This window comes from Myodes glareolus, chromosome 2 (assembly GCF_982192425.1).
Source record: "Myodes glareolus chromosome 2, mMyoGla1.1, whole genome shotgun sequence".
Taxonomy (NCBI): Eukaryota; Metazoa; Chordata; class Mammalia; order Rodentia; family Cricetidae; genus Myodes; species Myodes glareolus.
In genome coordinates, this window is record NC_142027.1 from 53,236,425 (window position 1) to 53,248,442 (window position 12,018).

At 43.0% G+C, this 12,018-nt stretch overlaps 1 protein-coding gene across 6 annotated transcripts in view; it reads right to left on the reverse strand.

Moving 5' to 3' along the window:
• Nucleotides 1-12,018, reverse strand: part of Cd96 (CD96 molecule) — a 78,584-nt gene that overhangs the window by 36,171 nt on the left and 30,395 nt on the right. The window lies entirely within an intron of this gene.

Below are 12,018 nucleotides of genomic sequence, written 5' to 3' on the forward strand. Positions count from 1 at the left end.
TTTTCAACACTTTCATTCTTTAGAAAATTCAGAGTCTACTCCATAGCATTGTGAACATATCCAGTGATGTTTATTAGTTTGCTTATCTGATGCTCTATAAAATTATAATTCCATTTCTAGCCATATATTTTCTTACTACAAATGTGTGAGTTTTGCATATGCCTTGTCCTTGTTCTTGGTAGCTAAACGTTTCCCAATATTGTTGAATCTAACAGTAGTTAACTGGCAAAGAACAGTGAACTAAATGTAATACTGATGAGCCTATCTACCAACTAATTACCATCAAATAAGTCAAGTCTATAAAGCTGTGAATCCAAACTCAAGGGTGTCAGAAGACATTTTTCTGGTAGGCCCCTCCTGATGTGTGGTTTCACACCCCTCAGTGCATTGCAGTTAACTAGGAAAAACAAGACTTCCAAAGGGTTCATTGTATCTAGGATAGTAGGTAGCAAATACTGTAGCTCTCAGTGTTTCTACTCTTTTAATATTTGTTTCATTTTTCAGTTTCAGACAATGTGGATACATACATGTGACAGAGTTGTAGAATTTAGGAAAAACAACAAAAGAAGAATTTAGGAAAAACAACAACAACAACAAAAGCAAAAGTAAAACTAGGTCCCCTAGAATATATACTTTTATTAAATAATAAAATAAAATTCAGTCTCTTTAATTTAAGAAGATGCAAAAGATTATTTTTTTATGTGTCACCTCCCATGCTCCTGTACTTCTCATGGCTCACTTCCTCTACCATTAGCCAACTGCCCAAGGATGATGGTGTTATACCACTGGAGACAAGGTGCATTCTGCTGAAGAAGTCTCTGCTAACACCAATAGTGGCATGTAATTTGACACTTGAAATGATTCAGATTTTAAACATTTGTTTGTTTTTTTCCCCCTGAGATGAAACATTGACCAAAACCCAACTTTGTGAAGGAAAGTGTAGTAGCTTTTTTTTTTTAACTCTTTGAGGGTCTGCCGCCCAACTCCCAAATAATCACATGGAGAGTTATTCTTATTTATGAATGCCCAGCCTTGGTTTGGTTTGTTTATAGCTAGCTTTTCTTAAATTATCCCACACACATTTTGCCTCTGGGCTTTTACTTTTCTCTATTCTCCATATGTTTCTTTCCTTCTTACTCTGTGGCTGTTTGTGTGACTGGATGACCTGACCCCGGAATCCTCCTATCTTTCTCCTTTTCTCACTCCTTCTTCTTTTTCTCCTTCTTCTTCTATTTATTTTCTCTGCCTGGCAGCTCCACCAATTTCTCTCTTCTGCCTAGCTATTGGCATTTCAGCTCTTTATTAGACCAATCAGGTGTTTTAGTCAGGCAAAATGACACAGCTTCACAGAGTTAAACAAATGCAATATGAAAGAATGCAATACACTTTTGCATTATGAAGCAAATTTTCTGCAGCATAAACAAATGTGACATATCTTAAACTAATGTTCCATAATAAGAAAGGGTTTAATCATCTTACAACTTGCGGTCCTTCTTAGAGCAAAGAAAGCCAGGGCAGGAGATTAAGACAGGATCCTTAAGGCAAGCACTACCTACAGACTCTGTCTTCCAATATTTGGTTCAAGAATATGGGTCTTATTATAAAATGCATCTGATCTCTAAAACTGAAATGCCAGGGGGTATAATAGTCCAATCTTAGGTCAAACACTTTAGGAAATATCAAGCATATATGGTAATGCTGAAGAATTAGTGTTGTCCTCATGTAGGGCCTGGCTTAAATGAGCAAGAAGAGAATGTTAAATCTGAAAGAAAAATGGAGTAAACCTGTAGAGGAGTGTAAATGCACACAAAGGTAACTTTTATGGATAGGTGGTGTGGGAGAAATGTCTATATTCTGTCAATCATGTTTAAAATAAACGCTGATTGGCCAGGCAGAAAGTATAGGTGGGTCAACCAGACAGGAAGTAGAGGCAGGGCGATGAGAACAGGAATATTCTGGGAAGCAGGGAGCTAGCTCTGTATTCCTGCCCAGACCACCGAAGAGGCAACATGTGAGCTACCATGCTGAGAAAGGTACTGAGCCATATGGCTAACATAGATGAGAATAATGGGTTAATATAAGCTATAAAAGTTAACAAGAAGCCTTAGCTAATGGGCCAATCAGTTTATAATCTTATGGAGTATTGTGCGTGATTTTCTCTTTGAGGCATGCTGGTTGTGGGGTACCGGGCAGGACAGAGACCCCAACAAGCCGGCCCTCATGTTACAGATAGGGAAATATGGGCCTGGATTATATTGCTGGTGTCTGTTGGAAAGTGGTGAGGATTCAAACCTGGATAGTCAAGGTGGGCTCTTCAGCCAAGTGGAACAGATATAAGTTGGAGATATTGTTCTGGAACCTGGAAGATGTTGGTAAATGACTATAGAAAGCCTAGATTGACAAGGCAGAAAAAAATACAGCCCTGACTGTATAACTTTATATGTACATATGTATACATATACAGTACATACGGCTGCTCATTTTCTGTAGCTGGGCTTATAGTTCAGAGGAACTTAGCCCCACCTCCTCCACGCTGCATTTAACCACATCTCTGATTCATTACTGGAAAGCAGCTCCATGGGGGCTCCTCTTAATCATTCAAGGAGTGTTGGTCGACAATAGAACAAAATAGCACTGAGCTGAAATCCCCACATTGTCTCCTCCAGTTCAAGACCGATGATTTAAGATTTTCACCTTCTACAAGAACGTAATGGCTTCATGACTGTATGCAAAACTCATAGATTGCTAACAACTCCCACGCTCTGCAGTATCTGCTGATTGGATGTCTGGGACTCATCAGTTATTTCCTAAGTTAAATCCCCACTGCTGCCCCCCCGCCCCAGTCTAGAGCTTTAAAAAATGGTATGAAACACACCAAGCTCAGATGGCCTTTCAGGATGCAGCCCATCACCATCTTTTTGACTTTGCTGACTTACCAAATAAATCTTTTTCCTTGCTCCATTAATACTGTCTTTTGTGAGAAGCGAGTGGACAGGCTGAGGAACAATTCCTCACCTACAGATGAAATACTGAATTATCACTAGTTACCACAGCTGCATTGAGCCAGCAATTTGCCCAGTGGATTTTTTTTCCTTTTTAGAGTAGTTTGAAAACATCAAGGTTTTTAATATAGGAACAAGGAAAGGCACCAGCCACAGACCTGAATGTTTGTCCTTCTATGTGTTTGTGCATCTGACTTTTCCCTTCTGTGTCTCTGTCTCCTACAGTTACCTTGGATCCAGGAGACAGTGTTGACTGATAAACACCTTTTCGAGCAGGGACTGAGCGTCAGTGAGCCTCACAGGATGTAATAACCCCCAAAGAGGTTGATTCTAAAGATGGTAGGGTGCATCCTTTAATAGGAGTCAACAGCTCATGGGAACCAAATGATCCCTTTCACTTAACAACAGGGGTGGGACATTTCCAGAGCTGAGCAGTCACTAGCCACATCACACTGTGAGCAACACCGCTGCCCTCACCTTCTGCCCCAGTTCTCTCTGTGATGAAACGGAAAGCCCAAGTCAGTGCACTGAAGACGCACTTAGGGTTCTACTCAGCATGGCTGTGTTGGTTATAACATTTATCTTTCACCAGCACCCCTCTTTAATTGGTGTACTGAGATAGGCACTGAGCCTAGTCTGTTGGGATTCCCAGGGTTGGTGCTTTTTTATCCTAAAACGCCAGTAACAGAAAGGTAATAATAATAATAATAATAATAATAATAATAATAATAATAATAATAATAAACCTTTCCCAACTTTCCAAAGCAATTCTTGATCTCACTTGGATCTTTCCTCTGCTCATGCCACCTGAGTTAGAAATGCAACTTTTAGGCTCTTCCTCATTTGCACTGTGACATTTCTCTCTTCTCTTCCATCCGGTAAACTTTTCTTCCTGTGGACATTGACTTTAAAAATGTTCCTGTCTTCTCGTGGTAGACTTTGCTTCCCCGATTTAAATACAAATGTGAATATATATTTCCCGTAAGTGGTGATTATCTTTCTGAGAAGATAAGCCAAGAGCATTTCGGTTTTCCCAACTCTAGTTACATAATGTAATAAAAGCACTGCGGAATTCATATCTTAATTTTGTCATCGTTCTTTGGATTTTCAGTTTTCTTTCACTTAATATCCTCCTTTCTGTGAGTTCTTTGGCTTCTCTGCTGGCCACATTCATAGCAGCCATGGATTTTCAGCTAAGTATAAAACTTAATGATCTGACAGTTGGGAAGATACTTGAAGTCACAGAGGTCTTTGCATTTGGGGGAGTCTGTATTCCATCCTCTCCACTTTTTCTTACACTGTACTCTGCTCGAGAAGCTGGATACCCATGTAGGATGCAAGTCGACTAAGTCACCTACAGGTCCTCCATACCAGCACACAAAGCCCTCTTGGAAGAGGGAGGGGCTCAACCCAGAAGTGTCCTCCTCCTGGGATCAGGTATGAGCTAATCATCAGCCTAGGTGTGCAGGGGTTTGCTCACGGAGCACCAGAGAGATCAGAAACGAGTCCAGAGCTTCCCCTGCCTCTAAGTGCCTGCTGGGGCTGGGTGGCGAGGGAATGAGAACAGAATTTTCCGACCATTCTTGGCTGCAAGCTGGATGAATACATTTTCCATTCATGTACAAAATGGTCCAAGAAAGGACGGAGAAATCAGACTGTTGTTAGGGGACAATATGGTTTCCCACTTACCTATCTGTATTTGAAATGGGGCAAAGAAGTAAAACACCTGCTGTCAGGTGCCTGGGGAATGTTTGGTTGGCTGCTGGCTTTGTAGGCCATTGTGCCAGGAAATGAGGCTGCTGGCAGGAGACAACCAGGCAGGCCCAGTCTGTGAGGACTTACCCATGTCCTTCTCCTCCTGGCATGCCAGACCCTCCTGCTTAAAACAGATAAGTTTGTTTCTTGGAATCCCAAAAGCAGAGGGACCTCATGGGTCAAACTTCTGTTGGGAACTTTGAGCATTTCAGCCTCTAGAAGGTAGCACACTGCAGCAACTTCTCCCTCCCACCACCACCTGTCAGGGCTCATTTCAGCTGTGAGGCCCTATGGTGAGCCTCCTGAACGGCACTAGAGCAAACGTTGTTTTTCTAACCACTAAGATGCAGCCAGCTATCAAGCTGCACAGAGGCAGAAAGCGGCTAAGAGTGCGAGTCAAGGGGGAACCCTGGGTGTTTCAATATGTAAGAGTGGGTGGCGTGGGAATACTGGGTCAGCTCGAGAGAGTTGGATTTGTTAGGCAGGGGATGTCTCAGTTTCTGAAAATCTGTTTGTTGAGGGGAGACCAACGAGTGTCTGGGAAGAAGACAAATGAGTGAGTTGACTCTTTAGACTCACCCCAGCATTCCAGTAAAGCAGAAGACTGAAAACTTCCCAGCAGCGTGTGCGGTCAGCTTTGGAACGTTACCTTTCCTAACCGTTCATCAACTTTGTTTTCAACTAAAACACTCTGCATATGTCTAGGCACACTCTGAAGACGGTGTGGAAGAGGAGGTATGATGAGGCCAGAAAAGGATGAGGAGAAGGTCAGAATCAGGATGTTGCCAAAAGAACTTTCAGAGACCAAGGAGGAGGTAAGTAAGGTGCATGCCCAGAACAAAGGTGCTTGATTTTCTAAGGCCGGAGAGTATTCCAGCTGAGCCCCATTCCAAATCATATGCTACCTGTCACCTCTATGTCAGACAAGAGAGGCATGGCCTGGGGTCAACATGAATACCACCATCCCATGGAAGTATCTGCAAAGCATGAACAGAGAGGAGTTGAAGAAGAACAGTCATAGCCTCGCCAGGCAGCACCAAGATCATGCCACCTGGCTCCCTCTAGGCATTCAGGATGACTGGGCCAAGCTCCCAGAGCAGGGATATGTCCTAACTTTATGGGCCAGTCAGAGGAAAAGGAAGTGCTGAGGATGCAGAGGGCAGTAGAATGGTGGGAGAGGACTGTGGAAGGGGGGAGTGAGCACTTGAGGAGGAGGGAAGAGCCATCCTGGAGATGAGGCAAAAAATGAGAGGAGAGAAGGCTGGGTGTGCCTGCAGCCAGAAGAGGGCCTGCCTGCAGTAGCACATTCCTTCTGTTCTGATGAAATGCTGACTGCGGGCATGCATTCGAAAATCACTGGCTTTCACCTTAGCTCTTATTCAGATAGGAAGCAAAAGTGGTCTATGGGGTACTCTAAAGACATGAGCAATCGTGTGAGCCAACCTTTACAGGTATGAGCAGAGCAAATACTTATCTCCAGGGTTCCCAGTGTTTGCTGACCCTCGGTTTGAACTTCAAAGGGCACTAATGAGACATAGGAATTACTTTGTCACAAATGTCTCTGAGCCATTTCAGGTTAGAATATATGGGTCAGCATCTCCAGCACTTGGTGTCAGGGGACGAGGAGATTTGAATGGAATGCACCCACCTGAGCAGCTCGTCCTGAGAGGCTCAGGGACTGCAGCAGGGTGGGGTGTTTGCAAGCATGCTGGCAGCGACCTGAGACAGCACACACAGGCTACTCTGTGTGATCCAATGACGGAAGGACTGAAAGCCTTCTGTCTGAGCAATGACTCCCTTTCTCTTCTGGCTGGAATGTTTTGCTTTATTCTTACATTAAAGTTGTTTCATCTGTGCAGACTCTCTGCGTCTTGTGAGATTTTTTACAACCTAGCTAAAACTAATTAATGAATAATTAGGACAGAGAAAATACAATACCTCTCAATTCACTGGGTTTAAATGTTAAGAATAATAATAAAAAAAACTGGGTTGGTAATATGGGTCAGATGTTGAAAGCACCTGCTAGGGAAATTGAAGACATAAGTGCCATGCCTAGGATGCGCCACAGAAGGGGTAAGCCAACTCTTGTAAGATGTCTTCTGATCTCCACATATGCACCGTGATACTGTGTGCCTACACTCACACATACAATGCACACACACACACACACACACACACACACACAATTAAAATAAAAGTTTTTAAAGAATAAAACTAATTTGTTCACAAATATTTAAATTTAATCTCACTCCACATTAAGGTATAAGGGAGAAAGAGTAGGTAAATGCAAGTCAAGTGAAACTCAGAGAGAAAGAAGGGAGGCGGTATAAAGAGAAACGAAGAGGAGAGAGAAAATTATACAGAAAAAGTGACCGAGAGAAGCATGAAGAGGGAGAAAAAGTGGCGCTGTAAGAGCATTTCACGATGAATAAAGAAAAGAGACCATGCTCTCCAGGGCGACTAAAGGAAAGAAAACATTCCTGTTCATCCCAAAGGCACAATTTTAATGAGTTGACTTTGTTTCATGTCCAGAGACCAAACACTCATTTGTGAAGTAGGTTTTAGATTTTTGTTGTGCCTCTAAAATATGAGCTGCATGGCCATCCATTGTCTTCTGATATTTTATTAAAAGGCTCATCTTTAAATGTTCAGAGATGCTTTGGGGGGGGGAGGATTCTAATAGTTCACATGGAGCAAAATTTTCTGGGTTGCTAAGGCTATGTCTAAAATATTAACTTAGGAACAGAATAAAATAAAACTGGTTGAGAACATGTCTTCTGTGCTGGGTCTGCTTGCTAGTTGGGATGGATCCACCAGCACCTTCTTCTCCTTTCTCCTCTAATGAGTTGGTTAATCCTCATTGTCAACTTGGAAGGATTCTAAATCTCATAGAAAACATGCCTTGGCTGTACTGAGGGCATTTCTAAAGAGGTTTAACTGAAGAGGGAAGACATCCTGAATGTGGATGACAACATCCGGTTTTTACTATACTCCAGATTGAATGGAAAGAGCAAAAGGAGCTGGTCTTACAATCTGGGATTCCTTTCTGAATGCTATGCATATGTTTTTACTACCCTTGGTTATTAAAGAAGCTGTTTCAGCCAGTGGCTTAGTAGAGGAAAGCCAGGCAGGAAATCCAAACAGAGATGTAAGGAGAGAGTAGGTGGAGTCAGGGAGATGCCATGCAGCTGCCGAAGGAGAAAGTTGCCAGCCGCCAGCCAAAACTTACTTGTGTCCCACAGCCTCATGGCATTACACAGATTAATAGAAATGGGTTAATTTAAGATGTAAGAGTTAGCTAGAAATATTCCTAAGCTATTAGCCAAACACTGTTGTAATTAATATAGTTTCTGTGTTATTATTCGAGTCTGGGCAACTGGGAAATGAATGAGCAGTCTCGGCCTACATGCTGACATCTATAATTCCTGCACTCTGGAGGTAGAGGCAGTAGAATAGCAAGTTTAAGATCATTCTTGGCTACATAGTGGAGCTGAGGCCAGTTTAGCCCATTTGAGACCCAAGAGAGATGGGGAGAGGGGCAAACTGAGCTCCAACGTTCATCTTTCTCACTGGGGACACAGTGTGGCCAGCCCATCACACCCTGACAGCTATGGTTTTCTGAGAAATGACTGTATCCCCCTCTTAACTAGGGCACAGAGTTCTCTTTTAAGATGCTTCTGTCAGGTATTTTAGACTAACGAGAAGAGTGGTTAATCACAGCCGAGTATAGTAAGGACAAGAGGGGAAGACAGTGGCTGTTGTCTCAATAATGAACAGGCATTCTAGCATCAACCTTCCTGAGGAGACCTGGTCTCCATCGATAGGTCTCACGTGGCTCTCTCTTAATGACTTGTCAGGTAGAGATGATAGTGAGACTTGCTTTCTCAGTGAGCTATCTGTGGAGCAAATGGCGGTCTAAACACCAGGCTAGCGGAAACTCGGGCCACACTGTGACCCTATAACACTACTTAGAGAATTCCCTTTCTATATGGTCTCCTTACAAGTCTAAGCCCCATTTCCAGGCCTGTGTCTGTCTGTCAAGGTTGACATCTAAGGTGTTCAACAATGCAGAGGACCATGGCTACAGGAAGTCACATACACTCAGAGTCAGAGCCGTTTTATGTCACAAAAGAGGTTGTCCTACCTGATCTCTTAAAAACAAGCAAATGAATAAATCACATGCGTGGCTTAAGAAAGCTGAGGAATGCATAAAGGTTCAAGCTTTGCAAAACTCAGACTAAATAAACACAAGTTATTGGATTCTGCAAACCATCCCCAGAGTTCTGCTAAAGTAAGACCCTAACTGCCACAATCATTTTATGTTTTGGGCTATGGTATGTTTTCCACGGATTTTATTAATGTAGATTGCCTTCCTCTCTAGATACCATACCTTAAACTGTGCTTGTTTCTTGCGTTTTGTGTCTGGTCGATTGCTGTAGGCATGATTTTTCTATATTCTACTAAAATAATAAAAGAGAAGAATGGCAAGGAGAGCCCATGGAGGGCACCAGGTTAAAGCAGAAAGACCAAGCATAAAGGAGTCAGAGCAGCTTTTGAAAGTTCAAATGCTCAGTAAACTCTGGGGATTCCAAGCATGTCTCTCGCCTTACTGTATTAGCCGCTGCAGACTGTGGGGCTGTTTGGCTTGGCATTTTTTAGTTTGATGCAAAAGTATGCATGTGGACGGACTCTGAACTTTAGAGGAAATCCGCCTCTCTCAGCTGCAGGAGCAAAGATACCATCTGTATGCCGTGTGGCAGCCTGTTATGGCCCATCCTCGGGAACACATAAGATCATGATAGGCGCCGGGAGAATATGCTCTGAAGACATTGCTAGTGTATCCAATTCTGAGAGTCATCATCGTTAGAATAACACTGGGTCTTATTTGTTGTACAGAGAAGACACATTAGTCACAGGCTTTGTAGGTTTAACTAACACTGGATCGCAGCTCCTAATAGAGTGAGTCCCCAGCAAAATCTTAGAATGAGGGCTGTTAAGTTCAGGCCTCCAGTACATGGACACTCACTTAATTCCTCTCTGGAATGAGGGTCTGGGGAATTACCTTAACTGAACACCTGAGGCTACTACGTGGCAGTTGCTTCGCAAGCAGTCTCTCATTTGATCTTTGCGTCACTCTTATGAGGCTGGCATCCTTCACTGCCCACTTCCACGTATAAGCAGGATAAGGGAGCAAGGTTCCAGTTTCTCAAGTTAGTAGAGGGAGAAGACAAACGCAGCTCCAGCAGATTCTACACTGCGTCCTAGTTTTTTCTCTTCTTTATCTCACTGTGTTTCCTGGAATTGATCACAGGTACAGGAAGGCACAAGCAGAGGGAGGGATTGATGAAGCAGAGACAAACTGGTAAGGGAGGAGGGAAAAACACACCTGAGATATCTACTGTGGGCCACAGACTCTGGAACTGTATATAGATTTAATTCTCCTAAGAATCATACAAAATATTTGTCAGCCCAAAGTTTCAGAAATTAGCACTCTGTGGCTCACGGTGGTTAACTCCCTGATGTAGATAACAGGCGCAGTTAGACTCTGCTTTGATATGCCTGATCCCTGAGCAAAGCACCCTTTCTTCTCACCCTCCCTGGGTCATGCGCACGTGCACTCCACCTCTGTTCCTTGTGAGTCACTCAGCCAAACGTTCAGGGCTCTCTGGTTTGGATATCTTATCTATAAAACAACAGCAGCTCTATTTTGGAGGCTGGTTGAAAGCAAAACAAAAGAAGTATGTCAAGATGTTTGGACGAGTTAGAGAGTTATTGACAATACAGCACCAATCCTAAGAATATTAGAGGGAAGGAGCCTTAACGTTTGGCGAGAGTTTCAAGCATCTCCAGGCCAGCCATAGTGGCGTGGAGGTGGAGAGAGGTGAATATTCACCGATTCCTCAGGGAATAATGCATGTCCCTTTGTTTGCCTATGCCTGCCTGGGTCCAGAAGAGGAAATTTTATGACTTGTGGAACGCAAAACCAAGTACTCCTTTCTTAATTTCCAACTCTGATTCTTGGATCTGATTTTATTGTTTTATATCTGCACTGAGGTCATCTTACTCAGAAACTCTGGCACCAAGAATCTGCAAGAGGTCTTAAGAAAAAGAGCATACATCTCCTGAAAGCTGCATTGTTGGATTATCTAAACCACCAAAACGAATGAAGTGCACTGATAAACTTGGGGCTTAGTTGGAACAGAGGATAACTGACTAAATCTGTTCTTATTATTTTAAAAATTTATGATACCATAAATAGACACATAAACTTAGATAATAGATATCTAGGGTCCTCCAGAATCACCCCACAGAATTTGAGCCATGTTTTATGTGAACCTGTGGAATTAAATGGCTAATATCCAGCAGGATCAAAAATCATAATATTTGTGGGGTGAGAGGCAGCTAAATATAAATTGTCCATACCATGTAGCAGGAAATGCATGAGAATACTTATTTTCCTTGGGGTTTTGAAAAGCTGAGGTGAAGTCACAGGTCACAAGACATTGAACTAAAACAGATAATAGTGTTGCAGTGTGCGGTGGCACACACCTTTAATCACAGTGTTGGGGCAGAGGAAGTTCAAGGCTAGCTTGTTCCAGAACAGCAAGGACTACACAGAGAAAATGTGTATCGAAAAACCAAACCAAACTAAACAAAAAACAGAAATAGCAAGGATAGCAGCAGCCATGTGTATTGGCCATTTGCCACACACGGCACGCTCTTTTTTTTTTAGAATTACTCATGCACTGGCTTCATTATTAAAACCACAACAACCAGATATTACCATTGGATATGTCATGTTTGTGGAGACCTGACTGCAGCCATATGAAGTCGTTTGTTCTTGCGACAACCAGCCAGTAAGTGTGTCCCCATCCAGTGACTGGAGGCTGAGAACTATTCTGAGAGGGTGAACTCGGAGCTCCCTGCTCTACTTTCCCTTTTCTCCTGCCCTTCCTCCTGTTGCCAGGGAAATAGGAGGAGGGCGGGAGTGTACCATTCCTCTTCTCAAAGCAATGGGAAAGCCAGCTCAAGGGAACAACAAATTAACCGTCAGCTGAGCGGAACTCTTTCTTTTACCAGGATTCACACTGCTTTCTGTCCCACTTTCCCTCAGTTCAGAGACATTTAAATAATTGAAATACCCCCATGCCCCAGGAAAGTAAGGCCGAAGGATACAGCTCACACCTTCTGAGAGCAGTAAGTCAAAGCAAGGACTTCCATTCCGTTTCCAGAATCACCCCAGCGTGCCTTCCTTCAGAGC